We start from the raw sequence: 9079 nt of genomic DNA, 5'->3' as shown, positions 1-9079 counted from the left end.
CTCTAGGGCGTTGTTGCACCAGATCGAACAGTTAGGGCCTAAGAAGGCAACGCCAGAAGCATAAAATACAATATAAATATAACAGTTTTTCCATCGTATAAAACGAATAATAGCAACCAGTGTGAAAGTTATGGTCATTTCTACGTTCCGGGCAACCTAGGCTTCACCACAGGGCGTTGTTCCACCATATCGACTAGTTAGGGCCTAAGAAGTGAACGCCCGAAGCATAAAATACAAAATAAATAGAGCAGTTTTTCCAACGTATAAAACGAATAATTGCTACCAGTGTAAAAGTTATGGTCATTTCTACGTTCCGGGCAACCTAGGCTTCACCCTAGGGCTTTGTTCCACCAGATCGAATAGTTAGGGCCTAAGAAGTGAACGCCAGAAGCATAAAATGCAATAAAAATACAACAGTTTTTCCATCGTATAAAAGGATTAATTGCAACCAGTTTGAAAGTGATGGTCATTTCTACTTTCCGGGCAACCTAGGTTTCACCCTAGGGCGTTGCTCCAACAGATTGAATAGTTAGGGCCTTAGGAGTCAATGGCCGAAGCATAAAATGCAATAAAAATACAACAGTTTTTCCATCATATAACCGGAAGAATTGCAACCAGTTTGAAAGTGATGGTCATTTCTACGTTCCGGGCAACCTCGGCTTGACTCTATGGCGTTTTTCCACCACATCGAATAGCTACGGTCTCAGAAGTCAACGCCCGAACCATAAAATGCAATAAAAATACAACAGTTTTTCCATCATATAACCGGAATAATTGCAACCAGTTTGAAAGTGATGGTCATTTCTACGTTCCGGGCAACCTCGGCTTCACTCTAGGGCGTTGCTCCACCAGATCGAATAGTTAGTGCCTTAGAAGTCAATGCCAGAAGCATAAAATACAAAATGAATACGACAGTTTTTCAATCGTATAAAACGAATAATTGCAACCAGTACGAAAGTTATGGTCATTTCTCCTTTACGGGCAACCTAGGCTTCACCCTAGGGCGTTGTTACAACAGATTGAATAGTTAGGGCCTTAGAAGTCAACGCCAGAAGCATGAAATACAAAATAAATAGAACAGTTGTTCCATCGTATAAAACGAATAATTGCTACCAGTTTGAAAGTTATGGTAATTTCTACGTTCCGGGCAACCTTGGTTTCACTCTATGGCGTTGCTCCATTAGATCGCATAGCTAGGGACTTAGAACTCAACGCCATAAGAATAAAATACAATTTAAGTACAACAGTTTTTCCATCGTATAAAATGAATAATTGGAAACATTGTGAAAGTAATGGTCATTTCTACGTTCCGGGCAACCTAGGCTTCACTCCATGGCGTTCTTCCACTACATCGAATAGCTACGGCCTCAGAAGTCAACGCCTGAAGCATAAAATACAATAAAAATACAACAGTAATTAATGAATAATTGCAAACAGTATGAAAGTACTGGTCATTTCTACGTTCCGGGTAACCTAGGCTTCACTCTAGGGCGTTGTTGCACCAGATCGAACAGTTAGTGCCTTAGAAGTCAACGCCAGAAGCATAAAATACAATATAAATACAACAGTTTTTCCATTGTATAGAACGAATAATTGCTACCAGTGTAAAAGTTATGGTCAGTTCTACGTTCCGGGCAACCTAGGCCTCACTCTAGGTCGTTGTTCCACCAGATCGAATTGTTAGGGCCTAAGAAGTCAACGCCAGAAGCATAAGATACAATATAAAAATAACAGTTTTTCCATCGTGTAAAACGAATAATTGCTACCGGTGTGAAAGTTATGGTCATTTCTACGTTCCGGGCAACCTAGGCTTCACTCCATGGCGTTCTTCCACTACATCGAATAGCTACGGCCTCAGAAGTCAACGCCTGAAGCATAAAATACAATAAAAATACAACAGTAATTAATGAATAATTGCAAACAGTGTGAAAGTACTGGTCATTTCTACGTTCCGGGTAACCTAGGCTTCACTCTAGGGCGTTGTTGCACCAGATCGAACAGTTAGGGCCTAAGAAGGCAACGCCAGAAGCATAAAATACAATATAAATATAACAGTTTTTCCATCGTATAAAACGAATAATAGCAACCAGTGTGAAAGTTATGGTCATTTCTACGTTCCGGGCAACCTAGGCTTCACCCCAGGGCGTTGTTCCACCATATCGACTAGTTAGGGCCTAAGAAGTGAACGCCCGAAGCATAAAATACAAAATAAATAGAGCAGTTTTTCCAACGTATAAAACGAATAATTGCTACCAGTGTAAAAGTTATGGTCATTTCTACGTTCCGGGCAACCTAGGCTTCACCCTAGGGCGTTGTTCCACCAGATCGAATAGTTAGGGCCTAAGAAGTGAACGCCAGAAGCATAAAATGCAATAAAAATACAACAGTTTTTCCATCGTATAAAAGGATTAATTGCAACCAGTTTGAAAGTGATGGTCATTTCTACTTTCCGGGCAACCTAGGTTTCACCCTAGGGCGTTGCTCCAACAGATTGAATAGTTAGGGCCTTAGGAGTCAATGGCCGAAGCATAAAATGCAATAAAAATACAACAATTTTTCCATCATATAACCGGAAGAATTGCAACCAGTTTGAAAGTGATGGTCATTTCTACGTTCCGGGCAACCTCGGCTTCACTCTATGGCGTTCTTCCACCACATCGAATAGCTACGGTCTCAGAAGTCAACGCCCGAACCATAAAATGCAATAAAAACACAACAGTTTTTCCATCATATAACCGGAATAATTGCAACCAGTTTGAAAGTGATGGTCATTTCTACGTTCCGGGCAACCTCGGCTTCACTCTAGGGCGTTGCTCCACCAGATCGAATAGTTAGTGCCTTAGAAGTCAATGCCAGAAGCATAAAATACAAAATGAATACGACAGTTTTTCAATCGTATAAAACGAATAATTGCAACCAGTACGAAAGTTATGGTCATTTCTCCTTTACGGGCAACCTAGGCTTCACCCTAGGGCGTTGTTACAACAGATTGAATAGTTAGGGCCTTAGAAGTCAACGCCAGAAGCATGAAATACAAAATAAATAGAACAGTTGTTCCATCGTATAAAACGAATAATTGCTACCAGTTTGAAAGTTATGGTAATTTCTACGTTCCGGGCAACCTTGGTTTCACTCTATGGCGTTGCTCCATTAGATCGCATAGCTAGGGACTTAGAACTCAACGCCATAAGAATAAAATACAATTTAAGTACAACAGTTTTTCCATCGTATAAAATGAATAATTGGAAACATTGTGAAAGTAATGGTCATTTCTACGTTCCGGGCAACCTAGGCTTCACTCCATGGCGTTCTTCCACTACATCGAATAGATACGGCCTCAGAAGTCAACGCCTGAAGCATAAAATACAATAAAAATACAACAGTAATTAATGAATAATTGCAAACAGTATGAAAGTACTGGTCATTTCTACGTTCCGGGTAACCTAGGCTTCACTCTAGGGCGTTGTTGCACCAGATCGAACAGTTAGGGCCTAAGAAGGCAACGCCAGAAGCATAAAATACAATATAAATATAACAGTTTTTCCATCGTATAAATCGAATAATAGCAACCAGTGTGAAAGTTATGGTCATTTCTACGTTCCGGGCAACCTAGGCTTCACCCCAGGGCGTTGTTCCACCATATCGACTAGTTAGGGCCTAAGAAGTGAACGCCCGAAGCATAAAATACAAAATAAATAGAACAGTTTTTCCAACGTATAAAACGAATAATTGCTACCAGTGTAAAAGTTATGGTCATTTCTACGTTCCGGGCAACCTAGGCTTCACCCTAGGGCGTTGTTCCACCAGATCGAATAGTTAGGGCCTAAGAAGTGAACGCCAGAAGCATAAAATGCAATAAAAATACAACAGTTTTTCCATCGTATAAAAGGATTAATTGCAACCAGTTTGAAAGTGATGGTCATTTCTACTTTCCGGGCAACCTAGGTTTCACCCTAGGGCGTTGCTCCAACAGATTGAATAGTTAGGGCCTTAGGAGTCAATGGCCGAAGCATAAAATGCAATAAAAATACAACAGTTTTTCCATCATATAACCGGAAGAATTCCAACCAGTTTGAAAGTGATGGTCATTTCTACGTTCCGGTCAACCTCGGCTTCACTCTATGGCGTTCTTCCACCACATCGAATAGCTACTGTCTCAGAAGTCAACGCCCGAACCATAAAATGCAATAAAAATACAACAGTTTTTCCATCATATAACCGGAATAATTGCAACCAGTTTGAAAGTGATGGTCATTTCTACGTTCCGGGCAACCTCGGCTTCACTCTAGGGCGTTGCTCCACCAGATCGAATAGTTAGTGCCTTAGAAGTCAATGCCAGAAGCATAAAATACAAAATGAATACAACAGTTTTTCAATCGCATAAAACGAATAATTGCAACCAGTACGAAAGTTATGGTCATTTCTACGTTCCGGGCAACCTAGGCTTCACCCTAGGGCGTTGTTCCACCAGATCGAATAGTTAGGGCCTAAGAAGTGAACGCCAGAAGCATAAAATACAATATAAATACAACAGTTTATTCATCATATAAATCGAGTAATTGCAACCAGTATGAAAGTTGTGGTCATTTCTACTTTCCGGGCAACCTAGGCTACACCCTAGAGCGTTGCTCCAACAGATTGAATAGTTAGGGCCTTAGAAGTCAACGCCAGAAGCATAAAATTCAATAAAGATGCAACAGCTTTTCCATCGTATAACAGGAGTCACTGCTAACAGTGTGTAAGTACTGGTCATTTCTACGTTCCGGGTAACCTAGGCTTCACCCTAGGGCGTTGCTAGAACAGATCGAATAGTTAGGGCCTTAGAAGTCAACGGCCGAAGCATAAAATACAAAATAAAAAGAACTGTTTTTCCATCGTATAAAACGAATAATTGCTGCCGGTGTGAAAGTTATTTCCATTTCTACGTTCCGGTCGACCTAGGCTTCACCCTAGGGCGTTGTTCCACCAGATGGAATAGTTAGGGCCTAAGAAGTGAACGCCAGCAGCATAAAATACAATATAAATACAACAGTTCTTCCATCATATAAAACGAATAATTGCAACCAGTATGAAAGTTATGGTCATTTCTACGTTCCGGGCAACCTAGGCTTCACTCTATGGCCTTCTTCCACCACATCGAATAGCTGCGGACACAGAAGTCAACGCCTGAAGCATAAAATACAATAAAAATACTACAGTCTTTCCATCCTATAACAGGAATAATTGCAACCCGTGTGAAAGTGATGGTCATTTGTACGTTCCAGGCAACCTAGGCTTCACTCTAGGGCGTTGTTCCACCAGATCGAATTGTTAGGGCCTAAGAAGACAACGCCAGAAGCATAAGATACAATATAAATATAACAGTTTTTCCATCGTATAGAACGAATAATAGCATCCAGTGTGAAAGTTATGGTCATTTCTACGTTCCGGGCAACCTAGGCTTCACTCTAGGGCGTTGCTCCAACAGATTGAATAGTTAGCGCCTTAGAAGTCAATGCCCGAAGCATAAAATGCAATAAAAATACAACAGTTTTTCCATCATATAACCGGAATAATTGCAACCAGTTTGAAAGTGATGGTGATTTCTACGTTCCGGGCAACCTAGGCTTCACTCTATGGCGTTCTTCCACCACATCGAATAGCTACGGCCTCAGAAGTCAACGCCTGAAGCATAAAATACAATAAAGATACAACAGTCTTTCCATCGTATAACAGGAATACTTGCAACCCGTGTGAAAGTGATGGTCATTTGTACGTTCCAGGCAACCTAGGCTTCACTCTAGGTCGTTGTTCCACCAGATCGAATTGTTAGGGCCTAAGAAGTCAACGCCAGAAGCATAAGATACAATATAAATATAACAGATATTCCATCGTATAGAACGAATAATAGCAACCATTGTGAAAGTTATGGTCATTTCTGCTTTCCGGGCAACCTAGGCTTCACCCTAGGGCGTTGTTCCAACAGATTGAATAGTTATGGCCTTAGAAGTCAACGCCCGAAGCATGAAATACAAAATACATTGAACAGTTGTTCCATCGTATAAAACGAATAATTCCTACGAGTGTGAAAGTTATGGTAATTTCTACGTTCCGGGCAACCTAGGTTTCACTCTAGGGCGTTGCTCCACCAGATCGCATAGCTAGGGACTTAGAATTCAACACCATAAGAATAAAATACAATATAAGTACAACAGTTTTTCCATCGTATAAACTGAATAATTGGAAACATTGTGAGAGTAATGGTCATTTCTACGTTCCAGGCAACCTAGGCGTCACCCTAGGGCGTTACTCCACCACATCTAATAGCTACGGCCTTAGAAGTCAACGCTAGAAGCATAAAATACAATATAAATACAACACCTTTTCCATCGTATAAAAAGAATAATTGCAAACAGTGTGAAAGTAATGGTCATTTCTACGTTCCGGACAACCTAGGCTTCACTCTAGGGCGTTGCTCCACCACATCGAATAGCTACGGCCTTAGAAGTCAACGCTAGAAGCATAAAATACAATAAAAATGCAACAGTTTTTCCAACGTATAGCATGAATAATTGCAACCAGTTTGAAAGTGATGGTCATTTCTACGTTCCGGGCAACCTAGGCTTCACTCTAGGGCGTTGCTCCACCAGATCGAGTAGTTAGGGCCTTAGAAGTCAACGCCAGAAGCATAAAGTACAATAAAGATGCAACAGCTTTTCCATCGTATAAAACGAATAATTTCAACCAGTGTGAATGTTACGGTCATTTCTACATTCCGAGCAACCTAGGCTTCACTCTAGGGCGTTGACCCAACAGATTGAATAGTTTGTGCCTTAGAAGTCAACGCCAGACGCATAAAATACAATATAAATACAACAGTTTTTCCATCGTATAAAACGAATAATTTCAACCAGTGTGAATGTTATGGTCATTTTTACATTCCGAGCAACCTAGGCTTCACTCTAGGGCGTTCATACACCAGATAGAATAGCTAGGGCTTAAGAAGTCAACGGCAGAAGCATAAAATTCAATAAAGATGCAACAGTTTTTCCATCGTATAACAGGAGTCACTGCAAACAGTGTGAAAGTACTGGTCATTTCTAGGTTCCGGGTAACCTAGGCTTCACCCTAGGGCGTTGCTAGAACAGATCGAATAGTTAGGGCCTTAGAAGTCAACGGCCGAAGCATAAAATACAAAATAAATAGAACTGTTTTTCCATCGTATAAAACGAATAATTGCTACCGGTGTGAAAGTTATTTCCATTTCTACGTTCCGGGCAACCTAGGCTTCACTCCATGGCGTTCTTCCACCACATCGAATAGCTACGGCCTCAGAAGTCAACGCCTGAAGCATAAGATACAACATAAATATAACAGTTTTTCCATCGAATAGAACGAATAATAGCAACCAGTGTGAAAGTTATGGTCATTTCTACGTTCCGGGCAACCTAGGCTTCACTCAAGGGCGTTGTTCCACCAGATGCAATAGTCGTGGCATAAGAAGTCAACGCACGAAGCATAAAATACAAAATAAATACAACCGTTTTTCCATTGTATAAAACGAATAATTGCTACCAGTGTAAAAGTTATGGTCATTTCTACGTTCCGGGCAACCTAGGCTTCACCCTAGGGCGTTGTTCCACCAGATCGAATAGTTAGGGCCTAAGAAGTGAACGCCAGAAGCATAAAATACAATATAAATACAACAGTTTATCCATCATATAAATCGAGTAATTGCAACCAGTATGAAAGTTGTGGTCATTTCTACTTTCCGGGCAACCTAGGCTACACCCTGGAGCGTTGCTCAAACAGATTGAATAGTTAGGGCCTTAGAAGTCAACGCCAGAAGCATAAAATTCAATAAAGATGCAACAGTTTTTCCATCGTATAACAGGAGTCACTGCTAACAGTGTGAAAGTACTGGTCATTTCTACGTTCCGGGTAACCTAGGCTTCACCCTAGAGCGTTGCTAGAACAGATCGAATAGTTAGGGCCTTAGAAGTCAACGGCCGAAGCATAAAATACAAAATAAAAAGAACTGTTTTTCCATCGTATAAAACGAATAATTGCTGCCGGTGTGAAAGTTATTTCCATTTCTACGTCCCGGTCAACCTAGGCTTCACCCTAGGGCGTTGTTCGACCAGATGGAATAGTTAGGGCTAAGAAGTGAACGCCAGCAGCATAAAATACAATATAAATACAACAGTTCTTCCATTATATAAAACGAATAATTGCAACCAGTATGAAAGTTATGGTCATTTCTACGTTCCGGGCAACCTAGGCTTCACTCTATGGCGTTCTTCCACCACATCGAATAGCTACGGCCTCAGAAGTCAACGCCTGAAGCATAAAATACAATAAAGATACAACAGTCTTTCCATCGTATAACAGGAATACTTGCAACCCGTGTGAAAGTGATGGTCATTTGTACGTTCCAGGCAACCTAGGCTTCACTCTAGGTCGTTGTTCCACCAGATCGAATTGTTAGGGCCTAAGAAGTCAACGCCAGAAGCATAAAATACAAAATAAATAGAACAGTTTTCCCATCGTATAAAACGAATAATTGCTACCGGTGTGAAAGTTATGGTCATTTCTACTTTCCGGGCAACCTAGGCTTCACTCTAGGGCGTTGCTCCAACAGATTGAATAGTTAGCGCCTTAGAAGTCAATGCCCGAAGCATAAAATGCAATAAAAATACAACAGTTTTTCCATCATATAACCGGAATAATTGCAACCAGTTTGAAAGTGATGGTCATTTCTACGTTCCGGGCAACCTAGGCTTCACTCTATGGCGTTCTTCCACCACATCGAATAGCTACGGCCTCAGAAGTCAACGCCTGAAGCATAAAATACAATAAAGATACAACAGTCTTTCCATCGTATAACAGGAATACTTGCAACCCGTGTGAAAGTGATGGTCATTTGTACGTTCCAGGCAACCTAGGCTTCACTCTAGGTCGTTGTTCCACCAGATCGAATTGTTAGGGAATAAGAAGTCAACGCCAGAAGCATAAGATACAATATAAATATAACAGATATTCCATCGTATAGAACGAATAATAGCAACCATTGTGAAAGTTATGGTCATTTCTGCTTTCC

The sequence above is a fragment of the Calliopsis andreniformis genome, unplaced genomic scaffold (assembly GCF_051401765.1).
Source record: "Calliopsis andreniformis isolate RMS-2024a unplaced genomic scaffold, iyCalAndr_principal scaffold0033, whole genome shotgun sequence".
Taxonomy (NCBI): domain Eukaryota; kingdom Metazoa; phylum Arthropoda; class Insecta; order Hymenoptera; family Andrenidae; genus Calliopsis; species Calliopsis andreniformis.
The sequence above is the reverse complement of the archived record's forward strand: the minus strand, read 5'-3'. Positions refer to the sequence as shown.